The sequence below is a fragment of the Charadrius vociferus genome, unplaced genomic scaffold (genome assembly GCF_000708025.1).
Source record: "Charadrius vociferus isolate BGI_N301 unplaced genomic scaffold, ASM70802v2 scaffold90, whole genome shotgun sequence".
Taxonomy (NCBI): domain Eukaryota; kingdom Metazoa; phylum Chordata; class Aves; order Charadriiformes; family Charadriidae; genus Charadrius; species Charadrius vociferus.
This window is the reverse complement of record NW_009647222.1, coordinates 3,488,990-3,500,317: the sequence shown is the minus strand read 5'-3', so window position 1 is coordinate 3,500,317 and position 11,328 is coordinate 3,488,990.

The following is an 11,328-nucleotide window of genomic DNA, read 5'->3' as shown; positions in this document are numbered from 1 at the left end:
TCTGTCCAAAATGGTTCTAAAAGGCAGAATTTTAAGCCTATATAATTAGCTTATGAATTAGTCTATAATTATCTGGGGCTCATTGTTACCACACTAACAAATTCCTAACCTGTAAATTTTCTTTGATTTTTAAAGCTCATCAGAAATCACAGCTGTCTTTTTCTTCCAGTAATTAGTAGATTTAAATATTTGAAGTCAAGATATATAGGAAAGTCATAAATAATATGCATCCTTTCCCTAGGTAGATCTTTAAGACATTTTAAATTATAAAAGCAATATGACATTTTAAAGGTTTGTGAATTTCTCGAAAGAAAGCTGCAAAATTGGCCTGACAAATTCATAATCCATTTATCCTTAGAGTGAAAATATAACATTTCTATTTGAAAAATAATAGCAGAAATTATCAATTCCCTGTGTGAGCAGAGTGGAGAAACAAGCGGAATATTCAAAGCTAGGTTCTGATCCAAGTTGTGTAGCTATATATCTGGGGTAGACTGATTTTAATAGTTATTTCAGATTTTCTGTAAAGAAAATTTTGATGAAGTCTTTAGGCTTCCTATCAGCATTGTGTCTGAAGGATCAATTTTTTATTTGCATACTTCATTGCACTTTTTCACTGGTCAGAAATCCTGCAGTAACATCAGTTTAACTGAATTCTTGAAGAAATTACCTATGAGTTGAAAGCCTTACATCATAACTAAAGACAGTGCACTTAAACCAGGTCTTAATCAAACAAGTTAAAAGGATAGTTTCATTAAAATAGTGAACCAACATCATTTATTGCTTTTAGGGAGTATCTAAAAGTGAAAGATACAACTTGTGGGGTTTGGCACTATAGCAAAAATAAATACGCAATATGATTGGTGACTTATTAGAAACACGTGTGGTTTGAACTAGGATGTCAGAAGAATGTGGGCCTATTGACACCGTATGCTGTTGTCCTATACTGGTGGAAAAAAATGAAGGAAAGCAATAGATGAACCAAGGGACAGAATTTGGCCCCCACTGTAAGGTTTAACCGTGAATCATGTTATTACTGTTAGCATGAATGAGCTGACCCGCAAGAGCTGTGAATTTGCATGTTCTCAACCTGTGCAAAAATCTTAGAAGTATTATTTATCTTCAGATTCTCTCACCAAAATTTAAACATCGTCACACTACTTTACATTTGTTTATAGGACAAATTGGCTCCAAGATATAACTAGTAGGCTAAGCTGAAAACAGTAACCCTTTAAGAATGCAAGACCTGGATTAAATGCTTTAGCCTGAAAATTCTCCTTTTTACAAAGCTCTTCATTCCAGCAGAAACTTATGTATAATACAGGAGATGGTGAACAAAAAACTACCAACTGATTGCCAGAGCACAGGAACACTTCTGAACCTACTTCGGTATCACAGGACTGAGCGGTACCTGCTAAGTCCCCTGCATCATACAGCCTACTCCTGTGCCATTGTCTTGCAGTTTGTGGTACTTAGTGTTACACATTAAGACATCTTGGAGGCATCTGCACAATTAACAAAAAAATTAAAAGGAAGGATTTCGTGCTCTTAGTTACAGAAAATAACTTGAAAGGGCTGAAAAACTGGAGAAAAAATATCCCATGCTGTGGCCTTTTTTTTTGCCTTTAAAGAAGTATGATATTGGAAATCTCATGAATCTTTGGGTCATGCGAGTTTTTTGTGGACAGAGGCTGGATTTCAGCCTCAAGACACTCCATCTGATAGCCCATCCCCTTGTATCTGCTCTATTAAAAACTACCCCATGGACAAATCATGATCCTAAGAGTTAGTTAAAAGTAACCTCAAACCTTTCACCCTTTTTGTACTCACAAAGTAATCTAAACCCAGCACATTAAGAGAGACATCAAAGAGTCCCCACTGGTTTTTGTAGGTGCAACTTCTGAGTCTCTCACTTCCTACTTTAGAGATAAGCCATGCAAAGACTTCATTCTGGCCTTTTGCCCCCAAAAGAGTTTTTACTGAAATGTGTGTTGCAGTGGAAAGATAAATAGTCAGAGTTACAGAAATCAATATAGCAAAATTCAATAAATAACAACAAACACGTACTGGACAAGACCTAAACTTTTACTGTGAAAGAAGTTGTTTTACTTTCCTATGCTTGTACAAAACAGACACTTCTTTTGTACATTCACTTTCATAAAGAATATAACATCTTTCTGATTTTAAAGACTTGGGTGAATTGTGAGGCATACGTTCCATTGCCTTCTTCAGAAGCTCCTCAGATTACTGTCTAAGAGCTCTTTCGAACCAGAACCAGAAACTCAAATGATATTAAACTGCATCACACATATAAATTTAGATATCAAATTCACTTTAAACTATGGATGCAAGCTACAAAATACAGATCCAGATCTCATTAGCCTCAAGGTCTGCAGCTATCTGAATCTGACATTTTGACTTGGAGCTGTTTCTACTAGGAGTCAGAAAAAAATTTTCTCATTTTCCATTTAGTCATTCCCAGCATGTTTTGCTTACAATTTTTTTTCCCTCTGCCCCTGCACTAAGAAGCAATTGAACCATCTGTAGTATTCAGATAATAATTTTCTTAGCTATAAGTATATAATTCCACTAATGAGGGCTACTGGAGAGTCTGCTATCTTCCATTTCCAAGGACATTATTATAGTTTGATCTTTTGCATATGCAGGCATCACTCCACCTTATAGATATGGTTAAATGTATAAGAGACTATTTCTTAAAGAAGCACTGTACGGGAGCAATGTATATAAATATCAAATGGCATAACTACCGAGAAATACCATTTCAGAGAAGCCGAAACTGTTTACCAGATGGACAGAATCCAGACAGCTGTTTTGGCTATGTGAGAACAATTTAAAAATAGTTTGGAAAAGTTAAAAAATACTTTGTTGTAAAAATTTTAAACATATTGTTTAAAAATTGTGTTTTCACATTAAGATCCACCAACATTTATTATTTCTTATTAGAAATGAAGGACTTAAATTTCATTTAAAAAAAAAAAAATACAGGTAACATGTCTTTTAAACCTTTCCTTTATAGTAGGAAACCCCAAATAAAGTTCCCTTTGGTAATTAACCAACATTTGTTTCCATTTTTCAGCTGAGACTGTGAAGCAAAAGACCACCTTTAGATCACACCCATCCCAAAAGGCAGCATTACTAATCACAGCAATAGATCAGACTCTCCAAAGGGCCAGGCCTCAGACTTAGTTTATGCAAGTCCTTAAGAGCTTAATATGATCTCTGGCCACAAGATCAAGATTCAGCTAGTAGCTGGACAATCTTCAGACGTAGTCTTCACACTGGCCTTTTCAGGATTTGCACAGTGCTCCCTCTGCAGAAAGGAGGTGATGCAGGAATCCGCTTTACAGCCTTCACATAAGGGTCCTTGTGCCAGCACTCTACACTGAGTTCATGCTCACCATCTTCTCAAATAAAAATTATACATTACATGTAAGAGATCCCTGATAACTCTTCATAATATGACCTGTCCGTGTTCTTTATAAGCACGCAGCCTCTGCTGACACAATAGCCTCTCCATTCATGTCTGAAGTCCTCCAGCACAAAAGTGCCGTCTTAAACGGAGAGAGCATTTTGAAAATGCATTCCTCAGTTTGATGATGAAAAACGAATATGAGAATAAAAGAATTCCTGTCGTTTCCTTGTGTACAAGACTCTCCTTGCAAAAATCAATCCGTGCCATTTTGGAACAGTATCACTAATGAAATTACCATAATCAAGAACTGCAAAGGCATCGATTACTAAACACAAAGCTAATAACAGCCTTGAACGAGATTCTGATGCCACTGAAGACTTACAGAATCTGGCTGGGATTTCTCCCTCTATCATCATATAATCCCACTGAAAAGCTAAACTTCTCTATCTATAAGCAGGTGATAAATCCTGGGGCATGGTTCAACAAGACACTGGCCCCTAATAACGTAACAAAAATGCTGTGCTCTTCAGACACAAAACGAACTTGTCTTGCCAGTTCAGATTCATTCAAAAAATCATCCCAGTATACTTCCTGCCAGATCATCTATCCTCTACCCTACAACCAGAATGAAGCACCAAGCTGGCAGCAAATTGTGTGCCCTCATTATTTTAACAGAAATAGCACTAATCATAGCTTTGTGATGGATCCAGACCAAATCTTTAAAGACAGACAATTCAAATATGCGCACAGCCAGTACGGATGAAGCTGGAACTATGATCTCATTGACTTTGCTGAGATGATGTGTGATGTGAAAGTGAAACACAAAAAATCTTACTTGGATTATGCCCAAACCACTCTGTAGCTTCATCCATGAAGGAACATGAATCAATGATCCTTCTAAGCAATCCAGCCATGCAACTGTGTGTGGGGGTAAATTTGTACTTAATTTTTGTATGCATCTCCTAGATCCACCTGTCAGGTGCCCAGTAGCTTAAATTGTACACTGTCAGTAAATGTGCATGTAATTATAAATGCAATGTTTTTGCCCAGCACACTTAAAAACTTAACAGATTCAGCCTGTTTCACTGTTCTTGGAAATTTCAGAGGTTCAAACTGTCTAATTAAGCGCCAGTTAGTTTTCACATAGTTTCATTCTGTGAACCCATAATGAGTTGCACAACTGACGCCCCTCAGCCCCATATCTCAGTCATACAGTAAGAGCCCTGATTTAAAGCCAGTCCACATCCAGTGTATGTGGATTCACTTGAAGGACCAGGACCGGATTGGGCAAAGCAAATAAAATGGAGTAAGTAATTAAGAGAAGGATGTATCAAATGAGACCCTACAGGTATTTTCCATCTCCAAAGGCAAAGAGTCACTCTCTTTCTTCTGCCAATAAGATCTGAGGCAACAAAAAGCCTCCAAAGACATTGCTCTTTCACTAATGTCCAAAATGGTCTTTGTTTGCGTAGAAACAACGTAGAAAGATATAAAAATAGGCTTAAATTAGCATATTGCCAAATTGGTCTACTGTAACAAGTGCTTTGAAGTCTGGCGTGCTGACTGATTCCCCACAGGAAGTTGAGTACTCTGAAAACAATTAAGAACAAAAAAGGGGCGGGGGGGGAGGAGAGAGGGAGCAGGCGAGTACAGTAGTTAAACTAAGCAAAGTGAGCCTTGGAATAGTCAAGGGACTAAACAAGTCATCGAATCACTTAATAACAGCACTTCTTTAGCACCAGAGATAGAAAACACCAACTGGATTTTTAGAAACTGAGACATTAAGGCTTGAAAAAGCAGAATGACAGAAGTTTAAATTAAATAAATGAAAATCACTTCTGAATATAATAGAAGGTAATAAGGCACCAAAACTGCCAGTAGTTATAGTAGCTAATCCTGTGTTCTAAAATTGATCCTAATGTAAAAGCATTGTGCAATTTAAAAGTAATAAACGTAATAATCCCTGCCATTTTACATAATAAATAAATCTTAACTATGTTTCCCATTTGTATAAAGCCTTGTGAAATGATGGTTTTGGTTGTTAAAAAAATCCCAATGTTTGTTTCACAAGGATATTATAGTGATGCAGTGGAATATATTTTGAGGGGGAAGGTTAAAATATATTTTATAGGCAGTACTTCGTAAACATAACTATATCTGAAAAACCACACACGCTGCACAAAGAAAGACCTTCCAGATTATACAATAAACATTTTACACTGTGGAATACCTTCTCTATAACATTTTGTCTACACTGAAATGCATAATTGCATACTGAAAAATGGCTACTATTATTATTATTATTATTAATGTTATGGTAGCATGCAAGGGAACTACTGTATAATTAGCAATGGGATCTGTCCAAAGATCCTGTGATGTAGAGAAGCAAAACAGGTAAAGGTTTCACCATCTGTGTTTTACCAAACAGGAATGAGGTGCAGGGAAGATTAACGGCTTACTCCGATTAAGTAGTGAATCTCCAAGCAACTGATGGTTTCCGGATCAAGTCCCAAATTACCGGTCTAAGAGAACGGAAGGCTGAAGTTCAGCTGGGACCTGAACCTACATTCTTGTCTTCCCTATGCATGGCTTAGCACAAACTCAACAGAAATGAGTTCTGTTCCTTTGGACCCCCTGTTTACAAGCCTCCCCTACAGGCACTCCCTTTCCTCCATGATGTAGCACCCAAGAGGCATTACAAGGAACATAGCTCTCCATCTCACAGCAATACATCTCAAATGTGCAAGATAGGGTCTTAAGCCTCAAGAACTTCACTGGCTTTTCCCCCTGCCACCTTCTGCCCCCTCCTTTATACACACACTGCGGCGCCTCTGTATTTTGGTCATCTGTACTACAAGTGTTAGGATAAGGTTATACTATTTTTTAAAACCTTTTCTAACTAACTTTTGATAATAAGACTTCAGTAACTAAACTTTCCTGTTGCCAAGAAAAGTTGTGGAATTTCCACCCTTCAAGGTGTTCAAGACTTGGCTGGACAAAGTCCTGAGCTAGCTGACCTAATTAATTGGACATGCTTTCAGCAAAGGCGTTGGATGAGATGATCTCCAGATGATCTTCCAGCCTAAACTACTGTATGCCTTTCTGCTTCAGGTGTCTTCCTTAACATGCTAGATAATTCATTTCTTTCAAACCCCCACCCAGCATTTCTTTTCTTACAGAAAAGAGTCCACATGCCCTTCAAGGTACAGACGAATACTATAAAAATGAACTTTCTACAAAGCATGTCTGCTGATAATATGTAAGTCCTGTCCCCCTTCTAAGTCTTTCGAAAGTCCTAAAGAGAAAGACACATATTTATCCTTTGTTCTCTCACAACTCAAAGCCCATACAGTATGCGAGAACTCTAAACATTGAGGTTGTAGGACAAGCCAGAAGACCCATGCTGACCTCAACATCCTAAAGAATCACCTTTATTGTACAGTAACTGTTCTTTGAGAATGTGTTATTACGGATGCCACTATAGAAGATCAGTAAGCATTATCCTGTCAGAATAGCAGCTTTGAGGAAATCCAGCTGCCTTGAATACTGATTTATGTTACTGAATTCCCAAATTTAGTAACCAAGGAAAAGCTGGAGAGCTTGATACTGACATTCACACTTCTGGCCAAAGTAATGCGTATCAGAAAGAATAATTTGAAGTGGGAGATCCACAGAACTCTCTCAGAAGGGACCCCTGCGCAAGTCTTACTGTGTTTCGGTTCCTCTCTGGACTATCTAACCACTATGTAGACTTCAAAACAACAAAACTATAAAATGAAAGAAAACTAAATAGTACTTTTCTGTAAGTAAACAGCCTAGAAAAGCTGAGTGAGAGGGAAACCTCTTTAAGATGAGGCTGGAGAAGACTGTGGAGACTAAGTCTTGTCTTATGGATGAGACCCCATTCAAACTTTTCTTGGCTGCCTATGTCAAGAACCTTCTTCATTTTGAGAAGTATTATCTAACTTTCATGTCTTATCTCAAGACTCCCTGGTCATGTTGAAACAACCTTTTTGTAAAGTGCTCAGGTTTTTATCACAGACAATTATCAGGTGAGGAGAAAGGAGCAGGGTGTGATCTAGCCATGGCTCTGTGTGGTTTGGTGGAAAACAGAGTATCTAACAGACTTGCACTACTCAGTTCAAAAGTCACTACATAAATGTCACCATATCCCCTTCAAGCTTAAAAATCACCTTGGCTGAAACTCTCCTTAAACAGTATGAAGCACCGGCATTTGTTTGCTACCATTTTTTTATTGATTGTTCTCATCTTTTTATTATTTCCTCTTCTTTCTTTAATATTATGTATTAATATTGCAGTACCACCTATAGCAACAAATTAAAATTGCAGCTTCCATCGGAAACATGATGCTGTTACACTAGGTTCTGTACAAATCTCACTAGTAATAAGATACAGTCCCTTACTCAAAGTGGCAAAAATAAAGGTGACAGAAACAAAATCAAAGCAAAAAGAGGTGGCTCAGCTCATGCCACATGTCAACCGTAAAACAGGTTCCCTAATTCCAAGTCAAAGGTACCACATTGCTTTACTTTTTTCTTTGGCACTTTGCCTTTTGTCCCTGTGTCTTTTCTTCTCCTGCCTTACAGCTGAACATTTATGCCTGAGAGTGTGTGAGAGTGTGAGAATGTGGATTGTGTGATGTACAACTCAGCCAACTTGCATACAGGTAATTTCAGCAGTTAGTATTTATTTAAGCTTCAATTCCTTTATTAATAGAAGTTTAGAAACTGGAAACAGAAGTACAGAGATATTACCTGACTTGGTCAAAAATAAGATTGGGATAGAATACAGACCTTTTGGTGCTCCAGTTATAAAACTCTTAGTTTCTATAAGCAGAAGCAAGCAACCGCTACTCTCGGTCAGATCTATCTGTAACCAGATTTTCACAATATCAAGGCCCTGCCAATAAAACCTGTCTGCTGGACTTTGGTGCCTCCCTAATCTGATTACATAAAACAGGCCCATGAGTGGGCCAAATGAGCCCACGTGCCTGCAAAAACACATCAAGTGCCCACGGGATAAGGCTTCTTCATTCACTAAAGTCAGTTACTGTCCTGCTAGGGGACAAAAAAAAAAAAAAAAGAAACCCAAGAGTTTCACTTTGTATGCTTTCCTGGTCAGCACTAAACACCTTTCTGGGTAGCAAGTGAGAATATAGGAGATTTTAAATACTTTCTTTGAAAGTAGACAAATATATCTTTTAAGCAATCAAGCGTTAACTGTAAGAATTAAAAATATCTGTTCCATATGTTCAAGGCCCGACTAAAGTAATATTAAGTATGTGCAAGAAAGTTCAGGTAGGAAGAGCAAATGATTAAAATAAAAGTCCCTTGGGTCAAAACGCAAGAGTAGCGGACATAGATAAAGTACCAGGGAAAGGAGATGAAATACAAACAGGATGTGCTGTGGTGTCCAAATGAGACACATTGCTAAAAAAAGTGTTGCATCATTAACCACTCCATCAACTGGCTCTGCCAGGGCTGCAATGGACTTTCTATTGCCAACACCAAATCCACTGACAGCACAGAGACCTTGGAGAATATGAAGATCTCAGATCACCCGCCAGTAGGTTTGCTAGTCTCACTTTAATACTTCAAAACAGAGGAGGCAGAAAATTCATAATCAAGCTTAAATAGAAACAGCAGTTCTATTAGCAGCTGAAAAACAATTTCAGTTGTGCAGTGTCTCAATATATGACTGAGATAGGTATCTTCTGTATTGGTATCTCAATGGTAGTTAGTCCCTGGTCTTCAGTGGGTATGGTGCGTTCTGATAGGGCTACAAAGATGATTAGGGAATTAGAAAATCTCTCTTATGAGGAAAGACTGAGGGACTTGGCTCTTTTTAGTCTAGAGAAAAGAAGAGTGACAGGGGATCTTATCAATACTTATAAATACTTAAAGGGAGGGTGCCAGGGGGATGGGAACAGTCTTTTTTCAGTGGTGCCCAGTGACAGAACAAGAGGTAACGGGCACAAACTTCAACATAGGAAGTTCCATCTTAACATGAGGAGGAACTTCTTTATTGTGAGGGTGGCAGAGCACTGGAACAGGCTGCCCAGAGAGGTTGTGGAGTCTCTGACTCTGGAGACATTCAAAACCCGCCTGGATGCTGTCTTGTGCAACCTGCTGTAGGTGACCCTGCTCTGGCGGGGGGGTTGGACTAGATGATCTCCAGAGGTCCCTTCCAACCCTGACCATTCTGTGATTCTGTTGTCCGCAAGTTGCATTGCTTTTGTTGCTGGTGCTGGGGTAGCTCTCTAAAAGTCATCTAGAATTCTGAAGAGAAAACATCCCAAGAGTCTTCCAATATGCCAAATCAATAGTTCTGACCTGAATCCATACACTCAAACTAAAGTCCTGAATGCCACCGATTTCCTCTGCAGTCCACAGAAACTTGCAAACTTCAGTGCCTTTAGAATCAGTCCCCTGATGATGAGCCCTGTCTGATCTCCATGGCATTCCCCAGTACATAGTCCACTGTGTGACCAAACACAGACCTTCTTCAGCAGCTCCAGACTCCAGTTTTAAGCACCCTTGGAACTACTAATTCCGGGGGTGGTTCTAGATAAAAGAGAAGGCTGTATAAGCACAGTTAAATGTTATCTGTAGGTAAGTGCATAGAAAATCCATTGTATCCGTTGTAAATTTAATTAATTATAGTGTTTTACAAAACAAAATATTCTGATTTTTCAAATCAGAGCAGCTTTAATGATTTTTTTTCAGTTTGTATCAAAAGGTATTTTAAAAACGTTTCTTCAGATCTAACAAACTTTATTCAGTTTTTAAAACGACTATTTCAGAGATTACCATCAAAAACACTCAGTTTGTCTATTCTACTGCTAAGCTCATTCCCAGTAAATTTTCAGAGAAAATTTTTAGTAACTGAAGGAAAAATACCTTATATTCTTACTTTTTGAAATACACAAAGCAAGTGTGGATTATTTACTTTGTGTGCTTTGGGTTTAGTAATATTCATTCTTCCATTTCCATGTCGGTGAAGTAGCCAGTAGCATGGTTTATCCTTTCACACACGCACACACAAAAAAAAGCCACCACCAAGAATGAGAAAAACATGGTTAAAAATAGGATACTCTTGATTGCGATCCCACGGAAACTGGCAAAAGGATTTGGGGACTTGAAGCTCCTATTAGCCTGTTTGTTTTTAATTGACTAGATTTCAAGTTGATAGTGGCCCTTTTAGCAGTGTACAGAACAAAACAGCACCACATGGCCAGCAGGATCCATTTTAAAGTGGTGCTCTCTTATGTCCCCTGCTGAGGATTGCACCATATGAGCCATCAGTAACGCCAAGTCAAAGGCCAACCATCAATAAAGCGCTGGCTGTGATCAACAATATGTAAACAATGGACCAGCCACTTCTAGTGGTTGTACAGCAGAGTTAAAGCTGAAGGAGGGTGGCACCTACCTGACAGGTTTTTTTCTCTGAAATTTTACAAAATGTAATATTTTACCCGGACGCTGTTGCTTGCAGCAAATATTTTAGAGCAGACTGTATTCTGCACATACTTAATTAAACGAAAGGAATGTGACAGAGACTACTTGTCTAGATACAAAGCCTGTGAAAGTCAGTGGGAACTTTTCCGTTCGATTCACTGGTCTCTGAATCAGGTCTATAGTCAATGCATTTTAACCCAGATATCACAGAGATAAGAACTAAATAAATAACATGCAGATGTGTCCTCTCTCATTACATACACTCCTAAAAGTACACTTTTATTCAGTACAATTCAACACATCTGGGCTAAGCTTCTCTTTGTAGATATACAAGTGCCTGGAGTTAAAAATTCCTACAATGGAAGTTCACTGCGAAGAGGTTATTATTTCAGAAGGAAAAGACCTGTAGAATTTAAT